Source organism: Stegostoma tigrinum, chromosome 40, assembly GCF_030684315.1.
Source record: "Stegostoma tigrinum isolate sSteTig4 chromosome 40, sSteTig4.hap1, whole genome shotgun sequence".
Lineage (NCBI taxonomy): Eukaryota > Metazoa > Chordata > Chondrichthyes > Orectolobiformes > Stegostomatidae > Stegostoma > Stegostoma tigrinum.
Window position 1 is genome coordinate 14,442,298 of NC_081393.1, and position 22,858 is coordinate 14,465,155.

At 41.9% G+C, this 22,858-nt stretch overlaps 1 protein-coding gene and 1 long non-coding RNA gene across 3 annotated transcripts in view; one reads left to right on the forward strand and one right to left on the reverse strand.

Annotated features, from left to right (window-relative positions):
- The window catches only part of LOC125448142 (methylcytosine dioxygenase TET3-like), a 353,266-nt gene extending 350,891 nt beyond the window's left edge, over nt 1-2,375 (reverse strand). For both annotated transcript variants that reach the window (XM_048523202.2, XM_059641139.1), the window contains exon 1: nt 2,152-2,375. The gene's annotated coding sequence lies outside the window, so the exon portion shown is untranslated. The remainder of the gene's footprint in view (nt 1-2,151) is intronic.
- Nucleotides 1,608-15,714, forward strand: LOC132206649 (uncharacterized). The gene is made up of 3 exons (XR_009443084.1): nt 1,608-2,301; nt 9,369-9,405; nt 12,078-15,714. It is a non-coding gene; the product is annotated as an uncharacterized LOC132206649 (long non-coding RNA).
- Nucleotides 15,715-22,858: the final 7,144 nt, after the last annotated feature.

The following is a 22,858-nucleotide window of genomic DNA, read 5'->3' on the forward strand; positions in this document are numbered from 1 at the left end:
CTCAGACATGGCTTGATATGGGTCCGTTCCTCTCTTCGGCTTTTACTAGGGCTTCTCACAGTGGGCTTGCTGCAGAAATTCCGGTATCATGAGCTTTCGGGTGGCAATGACTGCCACTATGCTCCACCCCCACCCTGATTCTCATAGGTTTTCTCTTCCCCGTCAATGACTGTCAGAGGTTGCCAATGCACCACAGTCTGTTCCAGGTGTCTATCAATTTCTACTGGGATCAAAACAATGTTCAAACCTCGAAGTAGGATCACAGTCAGAAAAAGAAGGTGCAATAACACCTGTTATAGCTATTTTTCAAAATTGTGCAATAGTACCCATTGTGGAATTTGTTTTTGGAACCCACTCAAATGTAATTGTCCAGGAAGGGAAACACTGTTGTCATATACAAGAATGGGTTTAAAGAATTAGTTAAAAATTGAACTGCAAGTATTCTTTAAAACCAACGAGTAGCTACTTCTGAAGAAACTAGAAATGTAGAACATGACAACATAAATGGAACTTATTAAAAATAAGAATAAACAAATGCTTACAAATGTTTCAAGTAATATGTCCAAGAGAGTATAGTAGAACAAACAAAAATGGAAGGAGAGGACATACAGACCATAGTGCCTGGTCTGTTTTTCAATAAGACCATTCCATTCAGATTTGGCCTCAATTCCATGTTTCAGCTTGTTCCCCATGACTGTCCACTGGTCTATAGTTCAAGGTCCCATCTATCTATAAATATATTTCAAGACTCAACTTCCACAGTTCGCAGGAGTCCACAATTTCAAACATTCAGAATCCCTGAGGAAAGACTAACATTAAAGGAGAGTGAAGTGTAAAATTAGGTGCTAAAGTTGGAGAGTTGAGATATTCATCTGATGGGACCAGTGGCCTTTTCCCTTTCTTGAACTTCTATGAAATAATCGATTTCCTAGACTTCACTGTTTCAATAAAGTATTTCATACGTGTTGACCCATTTGCCTAAAGGAACCCACATGACAAACTTGGGAAATGTTCTCTTTATCTGTGCAATTGTCCAATGTTGCCACTTGAATATCTTGAAATTCTGTTTGATAATTGTTCATTTTAAAATAATTTTTCTCAAATATTCTAATCGTTAATACGCCAGAACTATTAGGTCTTTGCTTTTACAATTTAAGATGGCAAACATTGATAGAGTGCTGTGTGTTGGCAATTGAGTCTGAAGATTGTTGTCTTTGTTCCCATCACCAGGATCTCGTCATTAACTGACAGATCACAACGCGAGCATAGGCCCCTTGTTTTGTCTTCAGCTGGAAGATACTGTATCATATTTTTAATGTGAATTAATTAATTGCCGCTGGTAAACACTTTAATAATTTCTCACGCAGGTTTGTAAGTATTCCGAACAGTGGAAGCGACATGACTTCCCCCAGCAACAATGCATGTGTAACAAAGCCACATCTGTTTATCAACATATTCAGCCATAACTGATTGAACATACAATTTCGCCACTATAGTTGTTGAATTGCACAGGGATTGGTTTATTCTGACGTTCAAATCAGACGCCTCTCTTCATTTAAACGGGTTACTAACTCAGTTCGATCAGTCCGGCGAGCTGTTGCCGGAAAAAGTTCCAAGACTTCCTTGAAGCCCAAGCCCTCAGCACGTGGCTGAAAAAGGGGAACTTTAAAGTGCCATACTTTAAAACAGCGCTCAACAGCTTCAAAGTACATCGTCAAGACAGAATTGATTCACAAATGAACGATACATTTGAAACCGTTTGCAACAGTGTACACCACAGACTTCCGGAAGAATCCGACCCAACAGCACTTGGCTGGAATAGGACAGGCGGGCTCAAACAATAGAATGGAATTGCAAATTTAATCGCATAGGCCCGCCGTGCATTTGACTGAGTATCGTAACATAGTGCACAACACACAAAGATTGAACAAACTAAATTGACTTTTTTCGATACAACTGTTTCTTTTGACAAATTCGATCTTGTCTCATTCTTATGTTTCATTGAATTTCGGAGTTGCTTTGTTGTGGAATACGATGTTGTTTTAAGGAAAAGAACGTGAGGTTGCTTGTTGTTTTCAAAATATCGTGACTTATGTAAGTAAATCCAAACATATTAAATGAAAATCGTTATCTGAACAAAGCGTGACTTACCGGGCGAGAGGAACGCCTGAACTAATGTTGCCTTTTGAAGAACGAAGTCACATTGTTCACGACAGTGAAAGTGCAAGTGATCATCTGAAAAGTCTGTAGAAACATGAAAGAGCCCCAAAAACGCACCGCAAGTACAAAGCACCAAAAAACGTATGTTGTAAGTGATTAAAGAGAAGCAATTTAGTTCAGCACTCCCCGTCCTGTTAGCCCGGAGGAACAGGCAAAATGAGGTTAATGGGTAAGAACCGTCGCTTAGAAACTGTGAAACTGACGGGGCGGTTGGGGGTTGGGGGTTGGAAAGGCGGTGGGAGGCATCATTCCAGGAAGGCTTCCTGACAAGCAAGAGGGAGACCTTTATTACCAAATCTAGTTAACAGCTGTATAATATAAATCAATATCGCAGTAAATCTTTATAAATGTGGCAAATATTTCTCAAGATCTTTCTTGTATAAACTGCTTTCGGTTTAAGTCGCTTGCTCGCTGAAATAGAGTCGTGGTTGAATCTTTGTACTCTGCAAATTTGATGTCCTTAAATGAACTCCGATAAAGTACCTGAGGTTGGTCCGGAGGGAGGAGGGTAACTTCTTCAGGTCGGGCATCCCTGGAGGAGGCTTCGCAGTGAGGTTAAAATCGTATCAGAGATAATGGGAACTGCAGATGCTGGAGAATCCAAGATAATAAAGTGTGAAGCTGGATGAACACAGCAGGCCAAGCAGCTTCTTAGGAGCACAAAAGCTGACGTTTCGAGCCTAGACCCTTCACCAGAGAGGGGGTTGGGGTGAGGGTTCTGGAATAAATAGGGAGAGAGGGGGAGGCGGACCGAAGATGGAGAGAAAAGAAGACAGGTGGAGAGGAGAGTATAGGTGGGAGGTAGGGAGGGGATAGGTCAGTCCAGGGAAGACGGACAGGTCAAGGACGTGGGATGAGGTTAGTAGGTAGGAAATGAAGGTGCGGCTTGGGGTGGGAGGAAGGGATGGGTGAGAGGAAGAACAGGTTAGGGAGGCAGTAACAGGCTGGGCTAGTTTTGGGATGCAGTGGGGGGAGGGGATGAGCTGGTCTGGTTGTGTGATGCAGTGGGGGGAGGGGACGAACTGGGCTGGTTTTGGGATGCGGTGGGGGAAGGGGAGATTTTGAAGCTTGTGAAGTCCACATTGATACCATTGGGTTGCAGGGTTCCCAAGCGGAATATGAGTTGCTGTTTCCGCAACCTTCGGGTGGCACCATTGTGGCACTGCAGGAGGCCCATGATGGACATGTCATCTAAAGAATGGGAGGGGGAGTTGAAATGGTTCGCGACTGGGAGGTGCAGTTGTTTATTGCGAACCGAGCGGAGGTGTTCTGCAAAGCGGTCCCCAAGCCTCCGCTTAGTTTCCCCAATGTAGAGGAAGCCACACTGGGTACAATGCATACAGTATACACATTGGCAGATGTGCAGGTGAACCTCTGCTTAATATGGAAAGTCATCTTGGGGTCTGAGATAGGGGTGAGGGAGGAGGTGTGGGGGCAAGTGTAGCACTTCCTGTGGTTGCAGGGGAAGGTGCCAGCTGTGGTGGGGTTGGAGGGCAGTGTGGAGCGAACAAGGGAGTCACGGAGAGAGTGGTCTCTCTGGAAAGCAGACAAGGGTGGGGATGGAAAAATGTCTTGGGTGGTGGGGTCAGATACCACATCCCAAAACCAGCCCAGTTCGTCCCCTCCCGCCACTGCATCACACAACCAGCCCAGCTCATCCCCTCTCCCCACTGCATCCCAAAACTAGCCCAGCCTGTCTCTGCCTCCCTAACCTGTTCTTCCTCTCACCCATCCCTTCCTCCCACCCCAAGCCGCACCTCCATTTCCTACCTACTAACCTCATCCCACCTCCTTGACTTGTCCGTCTTCCCTGGACTGACCTATCCCTTCCCTACCTCCCCACCTATACTCTCCTCTCCACCTATCTTCTTTTCTCTCCATCTTCGGTCCGCCTCCCCCTCCCTATTTATTCCAGAACCCTCACCCCATCCCCCTCTCTGATGAAGGGTCTAGGCCTGAAACGTCAGCTTTTGTGCTCCTGAGATGCTGCTTGGCCTGCTGTGTTCATCCAGCTTCACACTTTATTATCTCCCTTAAAGTACTGCCTTTCAACACATGGATTTTCCGGTTCTTGACATATTTCTGGATGGTGGATATTATTACAAGTCAGTAATTTGCTTAAAACTTGATTGAAGTAAAGCTAATTTGAGAGGCTGTTTATTTCAATTTAACGTTCAGTTTACAACTATTGATTAAGTAAGGATTTGTGTGTATAAATTGTTAGAGGAATTTTTTTCTGATATAGTTCCCAGATTACTGAAATTATTTCAAAAATCGAGTAATCATATATTGACATATTTCCTGTAATCAATTGTTGGAACACAGAAGTTCATGGTTTTAAAGTTAGTATTCAACAAATTCACAAGCCTATGATAAATTTGAGTCTTCTTGTAACAGCTAAAACATGCACATTTTATAATTGAATCTAAGTAATTTAACCGCCTTACTGCTTTGATTGTAAAAGTAGCTGATTGACAATCCTCGCCATTACAATGGTCACCTATGACAAACGATTATTTGTTGAAAACTTCTTTTTGAATGCATTTTAGCCTTTCAAAACTGTGGATTAAAAGACATATTTGTGAAGTATTGGCGAAGACAACACAGTCTACCATCAAATTAATGTAAAGTATCATTTTGTAATTGTGTTTGGTGTACAAGTGTGTCTAAAATCTGAAATGAGGCTTTATATCACTGTAGTTTTGCACACTGTCAAGAGAATTGCACATGTGCAGTTGGCTTGCCACTGATCAGGCTAAATTACAATAATTATTCACCCCACCCCCATTCACAGCAAACCTGCTACTAGGGAACCTTATCAATTATAAATTAATAATCACACAATCTGCACAATTTTGCGATTGTTGGTCTGTTATTTTTCCGTGTATTGTCAAATTAAACATTCATAAATACATTTTGTTTCAAGAGGAGAAGCTGGATTTATATTAAACATATGGTACTTTCAACTGTCGGCTTAGTTCCAGTCACTGCTAAATTAAGGCTCAGGAAACAAAGGCTATATGGGAAGAGATTGGCCAAGGACATTAGTGTTTATTGTGTGTCTGTGGGAAATGGGAGGGAAAGATGAAGGGGGAGGGGGAGGGAGGGAAGGGGTAGATAAAAAGGGAGGAGGAAGGGAAGAGGAGAGGGAGGAAGACCCTTTGGACATCTGTTTAATTCCTGGCATTACTCATGATCAAATAGCAGTGTACATTTACACATGTTAATACAAGCGTATAGTTTTAATATTATATAATTAATATCAATTAGAGTGAAATGTTTTCCCTAATGAATACTAAACTTTTTAAAGTAATCCTTTTTTCTTCCAAAAATTAAGAAAAATAATTTGCAGCTACTCACAATCTATAGTCATGAGTTAGACAAAGACATTCAATGATATATCTAAGTTTGCTAACAACCAGTGTAGGGAAGACGAAGCTTTAAGGAGCACACAAAAAGTCTGAATGAAATATAGATGGCACGGGTACGCTGTGTGATGTGGTGGTGGATTCAGAAGTGTGAGGTTCTTCACTTTGGAAATAGAAAGAGAAAACTTTTTTTTAAAATATGGAACTTTTAAATATTGATGTTCGGAGAAACTTTGGTTTACTTGCACAATGAATGCAGCATGCACATTTGGCAAGCAATTAAGAAGAAAACTGCCATGTTGATCTCAATTGCAATTGGACTGGAATACAAAAAAAAGGAAGTTTTGTTGCAATTGTGTAAGGCTGTACATAGTTTTGATCTGTTTTTGTAAGGATGTAGGAGGTGATCCATTTAAAATTTACAGGATTAGTTCATAGGATGCTAATGTAGTCCACGTTGAAAACCTAAGTAAATTGGGCCTATGTTCTTGAAAGTCACGAATGAAGAGTGGCCTAATTGAAACATGCAAGATTCTGAAGGGGCATGACAGAGTCAACACTGAGAGGTTACTTCTCCTGGCAAGGGGATCAAGAACACGGAAGCGTAGCTTCAGGATAAAGGTCATTCATTTAGGATTAAGATAAGCAGCAATTACTTCACTGTGAGATGTAAATCTTTGGAATTCTTCCTCAGAGGGTTCCATCATTGAGTAAACTTAACATTGACATTAGTAAACCGTTTGATCTCTCAACTAATCGAGGGATATATGGAATGGAAAAGCTGGCGGAGTTGAAATTGAAGCTCAGACATGATCACGTTGGCTGATAGCGCAGGCTAAAGAAATTGAATGGTCCATTCCTGCTCTTATTCTTACATTCATAAAAGGTGAAGCCTTGCATTTTAGAGGCAGTAAAATTGTGTAACACTGACAATTCACTGGCACCAATTTGATTTGCTGAAATGTGTGCCAGAAGGATTAACCTGAAAAACATGAAATCAGGAAGAATTACAACAGTATATCAAATACAGGTATCAATAAAGTAGAGGAAGAAACAATTTTGCATCGAGTAATGGAGGTGTAACTGATGTTATGTGCAAAATAAGTTGCGAAACTCCTTAAATTGATCTTCAATCCAACACAGTATACTGGAAGGATTTCATCCCAGATTTCATGTGATTATCGTTTAAAGAAAGAAATCCTATAATATTTTGATATTTCCCATGATGACGAGTGTGGTGATTGCAACAATGACAGCCAATGATGATATGGAATATAGGTTCCCTGATTGGACCAGATTAACAGTCCCAATCAGGGAGCCTTGGCTGACAGACAAAAACAAGACTGTTGGACATCCTGTCACTCTGAGAGAGCTGGATCAGTGCCAAGGACTTCCCATGTGTAATTGTGGGTGACTTAGTGATGGGGATACCAGCCTAAATGGAGTTATTTCAATGGCGATGACAGCAAAGCAGGCTCCTGTAGAAATCTGCACTCAACAGTTGTCTTTGAGTTAGGGCAAGCATTTCTGGCATCATGCCATCATTTGAGAAGCTTGACCTGTTTGATCTTGCTATTGAAGACTAGGCCCAGTATGTGGAAAGGATGTGTTATTTTTTTCCAGGCAGCTGACACTTGGGCAGATGAAAAGCAATGAGTAATTCTCCTGACAGCTTATGGACCAGAAGCTTTTTTGGTTACTGGGAGCCTAACTTTCTCTAGGCCAATAGGTACTAAAATCTTTAAAGAGTTGATGGATTTAGTTAAGAAATATTATGATCCCAAAGCTCCTCTAATTCTAAGTATTTAATATTTTTACTCAGCAATTCAAAAACCAGGGGAATCCATATCAGGATCTTTGTTTAGGTTAAGATGATTGGCAGAGTCATGTAACTTTGATTTAACCCTTAATGAGATGCTGAGAGAGATTGCTTCGTCTATGTGATTAATGACATAATGATGCAAAAGTATCAATGAGCTGAAGCCTAACTGGACTTTGAACTTGCACTATAGCTGGGTTTATCATAGGAAAATGTTGCAAGTGGACCGTATGAGTTGTAGGGTATTCTGATGGAAGTGGACATCCTCACCCAGTCTGACTGACCTTGGGGAACACCACTTGAGTGAAGGAAATTGCATAGCTTCATTAAGGATGTACCCTGAACAAATGGACTTTTGGTCAGCCCACAGCAAAAAAACAAAGCCAAGCCTCAGCCAAACAAATAAAATTTTCCTTGGTATCTGGGCCAGCAAGTCAGTGTAGTTGCTGCTGATATGTGGACTCAAGAGAAAAAAAAATGTCCCACCAGACCTGAGTGGAGGAACAGAACTCATAGGCTGGTAACCAGGAGAGTGCGCACCCTGGAAAGTTCGAGCTGGTTTGGAACAGTTAAAATTTTTAGCAACATCCAAATCAGAACCAATTGAAGTAAACATATGGTTAAATGGTCACCCAGTTCTAATGGAGGTCAATTTGGTAAAGCTGTTTTACTGATCAGAAAACCAGTCTTTAACAAAATTCACTTCAGACTCCAATCCTTAAGTTTGTGCAAGACCTCAGCTTGACTGAGAACCGATATCGGGAACCTTTTCAGATTAAGGGTACAACTTCAGTTCCAGCCTCTTATGAGAAGCAACTGTGTCAGTTACCACTGATAGCAGTAAAAGGCTCAGGCCCAAGCTTGATGACGTGAGATTGGATGTTAGATGTTCATCTAGATTGGCTCAACACTTTTCAAATGGAAAATGGCTGCCTGAGTGAAGTCCTAATTAAATATCCAAAGGGTTTTTAGGAAAGTTTTAGGACTATCAGATGAGCCAAGACCACCTTGCCTATTGACCAGGAAGCAATTCCACAATTCTGCAAGGCTGATTCAGTGCCATTGGAACATCAACTGAGAATGATCAAAGGTGCTCCAACTCCCACACCTGTGCTGGTGCTTTGGTCTTTCCTCGAGCTGGTGAATTATGATGTAAAGTTCACACATAACCTGGCCTAAGGTGTCACTAACGAAACATTCACTGGTGTCCACTCCATTCGTAAGTCCTCCCAGTCCCTGCACTGCAGACTAACTGCTGTGGCTTGAGGCTTTAAGCTGAGTGAAATCATTTGTGTTGTTCACAATCACAGACTGTTTCTCTCCAGCACTTTCTTCTGATAGTTTCACTTCACTCTCCTGAGCTCATCATCAGTAATTAAGACTATGAAACAACTTCTGACTGAAAGTACAGTTTTAATATTTTAACAAAGATCTGTAGCTTGGCTTGTGGTTTAAGTTGTTGGTTGGTTCGCCAAGCCGACTGGCTTTCATCATCAGTGTTGTCTTGCCTCCATTGAAGTGCTGTTGTTCTGTCCCACTCTGAATGGAAGTATAGCTTCATGCAGAATTGTACATTTACACTTGCTTGTGTTTTGACCATCAACCAGGGGAGCCTCTTTTGGCTCCTCCAATGACCACTTCTCATGGACAAGCATGGTCTAAGTGGACAGGTACAGCTTAATTTTATAATATGTGGTAATAAGAGCAGAAAACAACTGTCAATACCCTGAAATATTAAGCCAACATTGTTTTCCCCACTGATAATACCTGATCTATGCTGTGGTTCTAGTGTTTTCTGTCTTTATTTCAAAGTTAGAGTATTTTTTATATTTTAACTGCAAATGGTTACATTATATTGCAAAATTTAGCTGTGTTGAATTGAAATTTAGTTAAAATATCATGATTAGAACCATTGAAATGACCCATGATCCTAATCTGTTTCTATGCCATAACTTTCGCAGGTTTTGTGAATCACAGGAATGGAAGTCATCTTTAACAGTATGTATTTACTTCACCCATTCTTTTTATGCATGTTTATCCCAAACAAAAAGTTTATTTCTTGATATCTATGTAAAGCATACACATAACAGAAAGTTTCCTTTGATTTGCCTCTACTAGCTTAATTTAAACACCATCACAAACATGAACGAGAGTTATTGCACAGTTGGCTGAAACTGCTACGTGGATATCTTTGATACAGAAAAAGAAAATACTTCAATTTAATTTTCACAACCTGAGGATGCCCCCAAATGCTTCATCAGCACTGAATAAATTCTGAACTATCGTAACTGTGGCAGCCAATTTGTACGCAGCAACCGCCCACAAATATCACAGAACTGTTGCAGGAAGAGGCCATTTGACCCATTGTATCTGTACCAGCTAACCGAATAATTTGTCATTCCCCCTCTTTTCACCGCCATCATTTAATATTCCTTTGAAAGCCTTGAATGAAATTTCATCTTTTACACTTCAAGGCAAGGCATTCCAGCCCCTAACTACTTGCTGAGTGAAAAATGATTTTCTCATTTTGCATTTGCCACTTTTGCAAATTGCTTTAAATTTGACTCCTTTCATTCTTGATCCATATATAAGCAGAAACAGTTTCTCGCTCCTCAGTCCAGACCCCTAATGATTTCAAAGCCATCAATCAAATCTCCTCCTAGTCTTCTCTTGTCTAAGCAGGACAGTCCCAACTTCTCTAATTTATCTTCACAGCTGAAGGTTCTCATCCCTAGAACTATTTTAGGAAATCTCTTCTGGATTCTCCCTCATGCATTCACATCTTTCCTGAGTATGGTCCTCACACTGTATCAATAATCCAGCTGAGGTCTTATACAAGTTCACTACAATCTATATGCTGTTGTACTCTATACTTAGATGAATGAAGTGCAGGATATTGTGTGCCATATGAATTGTTTTCTCCACCTGTCCGACCCCTTTTGATGACTTACATACAATATATACTAAGGTCTCTATGCTCCTCATCACCCTTGGAGTAGTATCCTTCATTTTATCCTTTTTCCAGGTTCTTTCGCACAAGCTTAAAGAGGCTCAGTTCTTTTTGAACTTCTTGTTAGTCTTTATCATCAGTCTGTATTTTAACTGATTTCCAAAATATTTAGACACACCTCAGATGATAACCCAGAGTTGTGTAGCATGATTCTTGAATCAATTGCGTTGTATGTGCTGGCATCAATTTGCTGATAAATGCATCATAGTTGAAGCAAGGTGTTGTGTTAGGAGACAGTCACTTTGGACCCAGCACTCTTAACAGCGAAAGATTATCTTTATTTCAGTCAATGCCTTCATAAAGGGCAGAAAGTTCCAAATCATATGAAAGCAAGTGAGCTGAAACATATTGATAAAGGATTTCTTTTCAGAGATACTACAGACTGTTAAGATTGTGGACAGGTTAGTCACATATTCTGTAAGACCATCAATGCAGAAACAGAATTAGGTATCGAATCTGCTCTGCCATTCAGTCATGGCTGATCCATTTCTCAAACTTACTCCACATAACCTTGGATCCCTTACTAATCAAGAACCTATCTTTCTCTGTCTTAAATACATTCATTGACCCTCTGCGATAATGAGTTTCACAGATTCACCACTCTCTGGCTAAAGATATTTCTTCTCAGTTCTAGGGTCATACCTTCATTCTGAGGCTGTGCCGTCAGGTCCTTGGTGTCTCCTACTAATGGAAACATCTTCTCCACATCCAATCTATCCGGGCTTCTCAGTATATTGTAAGTTTCAATGAGCCTTCTCCTCCAGCACAATGATACTCCTCCATTGAATATAGACTCAGAGTCCCCAACTGCTCCTCATATGACAGGCCCTTCATTCCTGGGGCCATTCTTGCAAACCCCCTCTGGACTGCCTCCAATGCTAGCATATATTTCCTGAGACACAAGCCCAGAACTGCTCATAATATTCCAGATGCAGACTGACCTGAACTTTACACAGCCTCAGCAGTATGTCTCTGCTCTTGTATTCTAGCCCTTTTGAAATGAATGCTAACATTGCATTTGCCTTCATAACTGCCAAGTGAACCTGCATGTTAACCGTAAAAGAATCCTGAACAGACTCCTAAGTCCCCTTGTGCTTCAGATTTTTGAAGCCGTGCCCCATTTAGAAAATGAGTTACATCTCTAGACTTCCTACCAAAGCTCATAACCTCACACTTTCTCACATTGTATTCCATCTGCCACTTCTCTGCCCCCTCTCGTAACCTATCCAAGTCGTTCTGCAGCCTCCCCGCTTTCTCAGCATTACCTGTTAGATTTCAGTGAATGTAAGATGAAGAAAAATAATAAATGAATGAGAAGTTTGTGCCTGTGGTATGGTCCAAAATTCTGAATGTGAATATCAGTGCAAAATACCACAGATAAATTTTATCCCCTCCATTCAAACTAGATACACCATCTCTGTTACTGGGAGATAGCAAGTGCAATGCCAACAGTCTAGGAATGAAATTAATTTAATAGCACCATATTCTGGGTGAGGAAAGGGCTGTGAAATCCTTGGTCCCAGGTTCAAATGGGGTGGATTAAAGACATACTCAGAAATGTATGCAAAAACACTTCATTTCAGTGCAATATAATTTGTTTTAATACAGATGCAATGTACAATTATTTTAGAACCTGTTTCTTCTTGCATTTTGTCTTTAGATTAGATAAGATTCCCTACAGTATGGAAACAGGCCCATCGGCCCAACAAGTCCACGCTGCCCCTTGGAGCATCCCACCCAGACTCATCCCCCGATAACCCACTCACCCCTGAACACTATGGGCAATTTAGCATGGCCAATCCACCTAGCCTGCACATCTTTGGACTGTGGGAGGAAACCGGCGCACCCGGAGGAAACGCACGCAGACATGGGGAGAATGTGCAAACTCCACACAGACAGTCGCCCGAGGCTGGAATGGAACCTGGATCCCTGGCGCTGGGAGGCTGCAATGCTAACCACTGAGCCACCGTGCCGTCTTGTTTTGGACTGTCAATTTAGTTTTGCAGCAACCAGCTTTTGGACTCTCATTAGCCTGTTAAATTGATAGACTTGAGGCCTGCAGGAAGTTGAAATTGCACTCAGTCAATAAGACTATTATCTAATGTTTGGATTTTCAAATTACCCTACCTGACAATAGTGTGCTCTTTAAGACTTAACATTGAAAGAAAGCTCATAGCTGTTAACAACCCCAATGACCTCATTCTCACTGATTTTTCTCCTTACCCCTAGCCCTGCCTTCTACCTAGACTCCACATATACAACATAGAACAATACAGCGCAGAACAGGCCCTATAGCCCTCGGTATTGTGCCGACCTGTGAACTAATGTAAGCCCATCCACCTACACTATCCCATCATCATCCATAAGCTCATCCAAGGACTGTTTAAATGCCCCTAATGTGGCTGAGTTAACTACATTGGCAGGCAGGGCGTTCCACGCCCTTACCACCCTCTGAGTAAAGACTATTTCCAATATTCTCTGCAGATTATCTGATCACTCACCAAGCTGCTCCATCCCCTATGATCCTCCCCTTCAACCTCCAAACCTTATGATTCTCTTGTTCATGTGTTAATAGAATGCTAACAGTAGTCCAAAATTGTTCTCAAAGCCTCATGTGCATACACAGCACAGAAGGAGGCCATTAAATCCATCATTTGTCCATATCAGTCAACAAAGATCTGACTACATTCATCGTATTTTCTAGCTCTTGGCCCATATACCTGTAGGTCTAATTACTACTGATATGTTACAAGAGTTTCTGACTCGATCATTCTGTCAGGTAGTCAGTTCCTGAGTCCCATCAACCCACTGAATGTTTTTCCTCGGCTCTCCTCTTTTCCTTCTGCTTCTTACCTTCAATCTACGCTGCTGGTTATTGACAGAAATAGAAAAATGTCTTCCTAATCACCCGATCAATGTCCCTCATTATCTTGTACACCACCATCAAGTCCCCTCTCAATTTTTGCTGCTCCAAGGCAAACAACCCAAGTCTATCCAATCTTTCCACATATCTCAAACCCTCTAGCCAATGTGCCATTTGGGTAATTTCATCTACATCCTCTCCTTTCATTCTTTATTTCATTAATTTGTTCAGTTGGTGACCAGGATTACTCTCCATTTGTGGCCTATCCAGCATTTTACACAGTTCCAGCATAGCCTCGCTGTTCTTGATTCTGTCCCTTAGCTAATAACGGTAAGTATCCCATCTGCCTTATCAATCCCTTATCGACCTGGCCTGCGACCTCCAGGGATATGTGAATATGCACTTGGAATCCCTCTTTTCTTCAGTATTTTCCAGGACGCAACCATTCATAGTCTAGTGCCTGGCCTTGTTGCTCCTCCCCAAGTGCATTGCCTTACAATTCTCCAGGTTGAATTCCATTTACCATTGCTTTGCACACCTCTCTCATCCATTGATATTCTCCTCTCTATTTACCACCGGACAAATTGTTGTTACATCCACAAATATCTTGATCATGCCTCTTGCATTTAAGTCCAAATCGTCAATGTACATCATAAACACCAAGGACCCCAGTTTCCACTTGAGCTGTGTGAAACCCCACCCGGAATAGACTTCCAGAAACATCCCTCTGTTTTCTGACACTGATCTAATTTTGGCTCCAAAGGGTCACTTTCACTTGATTCCTATGGGGTCTTACTTTCTAGACAAGGGAAAGTTGCCATGAGGGATCTTATCAAAAATGCGTGCTAATGTTCATATGGACCACATCAAATGCATGCCCCTCATCAACTCTCCTGGTTACCTCTTCAAAAGAATTGAGCAACTTTTTCAAATGCAACCTGTCCTTCACAATTTCATGCCGACAAACCCTGATTAATTCATATCACTCCATATGTAAATATATTCCGTTTGTCAGAATTATTTCTTGTAAGATCCCTATCATTGGGGCTATATTGACTGGCTTATAATGTCCTTGTCTATCCCCTTCCCTTTTATTAGAAGATGGGACAATATTAGCAGTTCACAGGTCCACATGCACCTCACCTGTGTCCATAAAGGATTCGGAAATTGCCGTCAGATTCCATCACATCTCCTCCCTCGCCTTAACTAAGAAATCTTGTTGTGTGATGGGGCCCTGAATACTCTTGATGCTCAGGGCCTGAAGAATTTTTAACCACATTGGTACCTAATGCTGTAGTTGCCACCTGCATATTTTGTGGAATATCATTAATTGTTTGCAGGGTGAATAGATTGTTTAGACATTCCAGTGCTCTGAGAAACAATTTAACATTCTGCACCTTCACTTACCATTCCCATGCTGCTTGTCATTCTGTTAAGATATCTAGTGATAAGGGTAGGAGCAGACAGTTGGTTGGCTAAAACTCTGTATTGTAGTTCACACAATGGGATTCCCCAGCACTTTGAAACAAAACCAGAGAGAAGGCAGTGTACTGATTCCAAAGTTTGTACAGCCACAGGGAAAGCATTCATAAGCAAAACCAAGTCTACGATTAGAACCTCAGGAACAGTGTCCTTGATCTGGTTACTACATACTTCCTGAATGGAAAACTAATGATTTGAAGTGATTTGATTTCTTTTATTCTGAACTCCAGCAGTGTCTGTGCTACATTTAAGTAAATACTTCTCTTTCAAAAGAAGCTTCTAAAAGTTTTTCGCTGATCTGATATTTCACCCAACCTAAGCCTTTATCAGGTTCAATGTACTCAGGGAATATGAACTAATTATTACAATAAGCTAATATCAAGAAATCATGCAAAGTCATCTTTCATAATAAATTTGGTGCAGTATATAATGAACCAGTCCTGCTGTGACATTGATGGAGCCAAATAATAAGCCCATTTTTAAGATTTACAATAGTAAAGGATGTATGAAAAGTTTAAAAGTGTAGGCTGAGAAATTTTAAAAGATTAGGAACTCTTGCTCCAATCATTAGAATAAAAAAATTCTCTTTCATCAAGTTAATGTAAAAAATGAGAACAGGATTGATTGGAACGCTGCTCACATCCTGCAAATTCAGATGTCAAGTTGCTGTCTACATGAGGCCAGTTGGCACCCCCTGTTGGTTCAGCCTATGTAAATAGATTTCTGCAATATCAGAAAGCCAAATGGTCTCATTCTCAAACAATGCAACAACATAAATATGCAACAAAACATGAATCCTCGGCTGAAACTATAGGTTGTTTAAAATTAAGTGAATATCTAGTCTGGATATTACACAGAAATAAGAGATTTATCAAAGGAACAAAACACATTTATATTTTGATCATAATGCACTTTATTTCAGATTATTTGTATTCGAATGTGTATGCCTGTATGGATGTTTAAAATATAGAAGTTACAGCTGATGCGCATTATTACACAAATGAGCAACTGAATTTCAGTTTAACTTTCAATGTTGCTTTTGCCAAAATGAAGGTCAAATTTTTCTAATTTAACAGCATTTTTAAAATATACTAATACAGATGTGAAATTATCTTTTTCAAATGTAAGGTCATTTTTTATATTCAATGATGATATATTTTCATCCTAACTGTTCCTATTGATGCATATACAGTGAAGACCATAGACCAAAACACCATGTACAGGAGCAGAATTCGGCCGGGTGACCCATCCAGTCTGCTCCACCATTTGATCAGGGCTGATATGTTTCTCATGCATTCTTCTGCCTTCTCCTCCTAACCCTTGATCCCCATACTAATCAAGGACCTACCTATCTTTGTCTTAAATATGTTTAATGAGTTGGCGTCTAAAGCCTGCTGTAACAATGAGTTCCACAGATTCTCCACCCTCAGGATGACAAATCTCCTCCTCATCTCCGTTCTAAAGGGCCTCCCTTCATTCTGAGGCTGTGCTGTCAGGTCCTTGTCTCTCATATGAGTGGAAACATCTTCTCCACATTCAATCAGCCTCTCAGTATCCCCTCCATTCTTCTAATCTCCATGGAGTACAGACCCACAGTCCTCCATCACTACACATATGACAAACCGTTCATCCCCAGGATCAATCTTGTAAACCCTCTCTGGAACCCCCATGTCTTTCCTCAGATACAAGCCCAAAACTGCTAAAATAACACAAATAAGGTGTACAGCTGGATGAACACAGCAGGCCAAGCAGCAACAGAGGAGCTGATGTTTTGGGTATGGACCTTCTCCTGAAGAAGGTTCCAGACCCAAAATATCAGCTTTCCTGCTGCTCTGATGCTGTCTGGCCTGCTGTGTTCATCCAACTCTAAGCTTTGTTATCTCAGATTCCAGCATCAGCAGTTCCTACTATCTCAAAATATTCCAAATGTTGTCTGACCAAAGCCTAATACAGGCTCAGCAGTACATCTCTGCTATTGCATTCTAGCCCTCTTGAAATGAATGCTGACATTGCATTTGCCTTCTTAAATGTCAACTGCACCTGCATGTTAACCTTAAGAGAGTCCTGAACTAGGACTCCCTTTGTGCTTCAGATTTCTGAAGCTATTCTCCATTAGAAAACGATCTATGCCTCTATTCATCCCACCAAAGTGCATAACCTCACACTTTCCTACATTGTAATCTATCTGCCACTTCTTTGCACACTCGCCTGACCTGTCCAAGTCCTTATGCAGTCTCTCTGCCTCCTCAACACTATTTGTCCTTCCAGCTATCTTTGTGTCATCTAAAGCCTTAGCAACAATGCCCTCAGTTCTTTCACTCTGATCGTTAATGTATAACATACACAGTTGTGCACCCAACACTGACCCCTTTAGAAGTCCAGTAATTACCAGCTGTGATCATGAAAAAAACCCACTTAACCCTATCCCTGCCTTCTTCCAGTCAGTCAATCCTCTGTCCATGCTAATACCTTGCCTGTAAAACTACGGGTTCCAATCTTATTTAATAGCCTCCTGTGAGGCATCTTGTCAAAGTTTAAACACTGGTATTGGAAACATTTCCAATTTACTATCTCTGAGCTCCCCACATAAGTAATATATTGACTGAAATCAGCCAACGAATCTCATGCTAAACCAAGATATCACTAATTTGTTTCTTGAATCTCTTTAGGAATGAATGCCCCTTGAATACTCATGTCCTTTGAATGGACTGGAATTGGTGGAATTCATGATCATTGAATTATTATTGATAGCCCCGTCCCACAATATCGGCATCTTAATTGACCAACAAGCAGCATTAGACTTTTCATATGTGCTCAGTTCAGTGGCTTCCAATAAATGTACACACAATTTGCATTTCTTTCATTTTGCATTTTTGGAACCAGACAAATAAAACAATACATTATGTACAAATGGAAAAATTACCAACATCATCCATAATTCCAAACGTACAGTGTTCAAAATGTAGATTCTCCTGCTAACTTTTTCTTCCATTCAGTGCAAATCTCTTCAAAGTTTCATTTTCTTGTCACAGTGTTGCAAAGGCACTGTAACGTCCCTTGTTAGGTGCTTAAACACACCACATCCTCTCCTAACACATGCATAATGTATAACTTTCACTAGTCAAGAACCTGTGGTACATTCTCTTGATAATGGCCTTCCTCTGTGGCTCTTAAAGATAACGTTACACTGAGGGTTCCACAATGTCTATGATATAGCAAGTTTCTCTCTCTCTCTCTCTCTCTCTCAAACACACTCACACACAAACACGCACACAAATACACACACACACTGAAACACACACCCAAAGGGGTGAATCATTTGACTCTGAGAGAACACAATGTTTCATGTTACCCACAGGATACTTAAAACATTATTTATAGCCTATGGATTGCTCTTAACCTGTAAAACACTCATCACACTATGGGTTGTACTAAATGAAGTGTTCTCTAGTGTTTTTAACAAACTGGAAGTTGCAGCAGATTATAAATTCATAGAAGCTTACAATGTAGAAGCAGGCCATTCAACACACTGTGCCTGTCCTAGCTTCCAAAAAAGACTACTCATATTTCAACTCACCATTTTCATCTGCAAACTTGTAATTTCCTCAACTTCAACTTCTTTTGAAAAATTATTTACACAACATCCTTCAGGTAAAGTGTTCAAGATCCTGGCAACTCAAAAGTTGAAAAAAAAATTCAAATTTTCCCTCTACATCTTTGTCAACCACTTTAAACAATAACTTCTGACTACTGATTCATTCGACAAGTGGGAAAGATTTCTCACTGCTGACTCTGTTAGGAGAGATAATGGGAACTGCAGATGCTGGAGATTCCAAGATAATAAAATGTGAGGCTGGATGAACACAGCAGGCCAAGCAGCATCTCAGGAGCACAAAAGCTGACGTTTCGGGCCTAGACCCTTCATCAGAGAGGGGGATGGGGGGAGGGAACTGGAATAAATAGGGAGAGAGGGGGAGGCGGACCGAAGATGGAGAGTAAAGAAGATAGGTGGAGAGGGTGTAGGTGGGGAGGTAGGGAGGGGATAGGTCAGTCCAGGGAAGACGGACAGGTCAAGGAGGTGGGATGAGGTTAGTAGGTAGCTGGGGGTGCGGCTTGGGGTGGGAGGAAGGGATGGGTGAGAGGAAGAACCGGTTAGGGAGGCAGAGACAGGTTGGACTGGTTTTGGGATCTGCCAATGTGGTATACTGCATCCACTGTACCCGGTGCGGCTTTCTCTACATTGGGAAACCAAGCGGAGGCTTGGGGACCGCTTTGCAGAACACCTCCGCTCAGTTCGCAACAAACAACTGCACCTCCCAGTCGCAAACCATTTCCACTCCCCCTCCCATTCTCTTGATGACATGTCCATCATGGGCCTCCTGCACTGCCACAATGATGCCACCCGAAGGTTGCAGGAACAGCAACTCATATTCCGCCTGGGAACCCTGCAGCCATATGGTATCAATGTGGACTTCACCAGTTTCAAAATCTCCCCTTCCCCCACTGCATCCCTAAACCAGCCCAGTTCATCCCCTCCCCCCACTGCACCACACAACCAGCCCAGCTCTTCCCCCCCACCCACTGCATCCCAAAACCAGTCCAACCTGTCTCTGCCTCCCTAACCGGTTCTTCCTCTCACCCATCCCTTCCTCCCACCCCAAGCCGCACCCCCAGCTACCTACTAACCTCATCCCACCTCCTTGACCTGTCCGTCTTCCCTGGACTGACCTATCCCCTCCCTACCTCCCCACCTACACCCTCTCCACCTATCTTCTTTACTCTCCATCTTCGGTCTGCCTCTCCCTCTCTCCCTATTTATTCCAGTTCCCTCCCCCCATCCCCCTCTCTGATGAAGGGTCTAGGCCCGAAACCTCAGCTTTTGTGCTCCTGAGATGCTGCTTGGCCTGCTGTGTTCATCCAGCCTCACATTTTATTATCTTTGACTCTGTTAGGATCTCTTTTTCTTAATCACTCATGGGGACATGGATGTCACTGGCTGGCCAGCATTTATTGGTGGTCTGTAGTTGCCCTCGAGGTGGTGGTGGTGAGCTGCCTTCTTGAGCCCCTGCAGTCCAAGTGCTGTAGGTTGACCCACAATGCCCTGAGGGAATTCCAGGATTTTGACCCAGTGACACTGAAGAAATGGTGACGCATTTCCAATTCAGGATGGTGAGTGGCAGGTGGTTGTGTTCCCAAAGATCAATTGCCCTTATCCTTCAAGATGCATATTGTACACACTGCTGCTACTGAATATCGATGATGGAGGGAATGGATGTTTGTGCATGTGGTGACAATCAAATGGGCTGCTTTGTCCTGGATGGTGTCAAGCTTTTTAAATGTTGTTGGAGCTGCATCCATCCAGAAAAATGAGGAGTATTCCATCATAAACCTAAATTGTGCCTCGTCGATCATGGACAGGCTTTCGGGAATCAAAATGTGAGCTACTTGCTGCAATATTTCTCATCTCTGACCTGCCCTTGTATTTATTTGTGTTTATGTAGTGAGTCCAGTTGAGTTTCTTGTCAATAGTAACTTCCAGGATGTTGATAGTGGGGGATTCAATGATGTTAACACAATTAAATGTCAACTGGCATTAGTTAGATTGTCGTTTCTTGGAGATGGCCATTGTGTGACATTTGTGTAGCACAAATGTTACTTGCCACTTTTCTGTCCAAGCCTAGACATTGTCCAGATCTTGTCACCTTCTTCAGTATCTGAGTAGTCACGAATGGTGGAGAACATTGTGCAATCATTGGTAAACATCCCCACTTCTGACCTTGGAGGGAAGGTCGTTGATGAAGCAGCGGTTGGGCAGAGGATATTATCCTGAGGAATTCTTGCAGAGAAGTCCTGGAGCTGAGATCACTGAACTCCAACAACCACAACCATATTCCTATGTGTCAGGTATGACTCCAACCAGTGAAAAATTTACCCAGATCCTCATTATTTCCAGTTTTGCTAGGGCTCCTTGATGTCACACTCAGTCAAGTGCAGCCTTGTTGTCAAGTGCCGCTACTCTCACTGCACCTCTGGAATTCAACTCTTTTGCCCATGTTTGAACCAAGTTTTTAATGAGGCTAGGAGCTGATTGGTCCTGGCAGAACCCCTACTGGGTATCAGTGAGCTGCTAGTGTTGCTTGATCGCATTGCTGATACACCTTCCATCACTTTATTGGTGATTGAGAGTATACTGATAGAATAGCATTCATTGGATCCTGTTTTTGTACACAGGACATACTCAGGCAATTTTCCACATTGCTGGGTAGATGCTAGAGTTGTAATGACACCAAAAGACCTTGGCTAAAAGAATAGCAAATTCTAGAGCACAAAGTCTTCAATACTTTTGTTGGAACGTTTTCAGGGTTCACAGCCTTTGCAGTATCCAGTGTCTCCAACCATTTCTCATGTCACATGGAGTTATTCAAATTGGCTGAACATTAATGTCTGTGATGCTGGGGACTACCAGAGGATGCTGAGATGGATCATTCACTCGGCACTGCTGGCTGCGGATTGCTGTGAATGCTTCAGACTTATCTTTTGCACTGATGTACTGGGCTCTTCCATCATTGAGAATGGGAATATTTGTGGAGCCTCCTCCTAAGGGAGCTGTACAATCGTTCACTACCATTCACGACAGGATTTGGCAGCATTGTAGAACTTAGACCTGATTCATTGGTTGTGGGATTCAGTTCTATCACTTGCTGCTTATGTGGTTCGGCATCCAAATTGTTTTGTTTGGCATCTTCATCAGGTTGACACCTCGTTTTTTTAAGGTTGCCTGGTGCAGCTCCTGATAATGCCCACCTGCACTCTCCATCGAACTGGGTTGATCTCCTGGCTTGACGATAATTGTTGAATGGACAAATGCCAGGCGATGGAATTGCAGATTGTGTCTGTGTACAATTCTGCTGCCCATAGTGCCTCATGGATGCACAGTCTTCAGTTGCTAGATCTGTTTGAATCTGTACCATTTAATTCAGTGATAGTGACACACAGCATGATGGAGGCTCTTCTCAATGTGAAGGCAGAATATGTTCTCCACAAGGACAGCTGCAACCTCAGCCAGCAGAATGGTGAGGTTGAGGTCAAGTACATTTTTCCCTCTTGTTAGTTCCCATTAGCACCTGCTATACACCCAGTCTTGCAGCTATGTCCTTTCAGACCTGACCAGCTCCATCAATAGTGCTGCTGCTGAGCCACTCTTGACAGTTGACCATGAAATTCCCCACCTAGAGCATATTTAGCACCCTTGTCTCTCTCAGTATTCCTCCAAGTGTTGTTCAACATGGAGGATACATCATCTTGAAGACCTCTATTTGGTCACCCCTTTACCTTTCCTGTTTGAAAGAGAACAGTCCTAACTTTTCCAGTCTCTCCCCTTGGCTGGAATCTCTCATCCCCTGGACCACTGTACTAATCCTCTGCTGTACTCCTTCTGAACCCTTTGCAACTATCTTGAAGAGTAATGCCTCTAACTCTCCACACAGTGAACAATAAAGAGTTCAGTCTTAAGAAGATTCCACCATCCCCTTAACATGAATGCTTGTCAAACTTCACACATTCTTTCAATTCCTCACCTTTGCTCTAGGCTTGCATCACAAAGCTGTCAGCTGAAAGTTGTTTTCATTCATCATGCACTGATTCCGTGACAAGGTCTGTGTGTCGTGTGAACTCATATTCCTTCCTCAAAGGGGAAGTTCTGAGAAAGGCTCACTGGACCCGAAGCGTTAACTCTGATTTTTTCTTCACAGATACTGCCAGACCTGCTGAACTTTTCCAGCAACTTCTGTTTTTGTCATATCATGATCATAGATCATAGAATCCTTACAGTGTGAAATAGGCCCTTTGGCCCAACAAGTCCAAACTGACTCTCAGAACATCTCGTCCAGACCCATTCACCTAATCCTACATCTCACTTAACCCTATGGGAAATTTAACATGGCCAATTCACTGAACCTGCACATCTTTGGACTGTGGGAAGAAATCCACGCGAACCGGGGAGAATGTGCAAACTCCACACAGACAATCGTCCAAGGGTGGAAATTAACCCGGGTTCCTATATTCTAACATTTTTAGATGTCGGGCTGTTGTTTTCA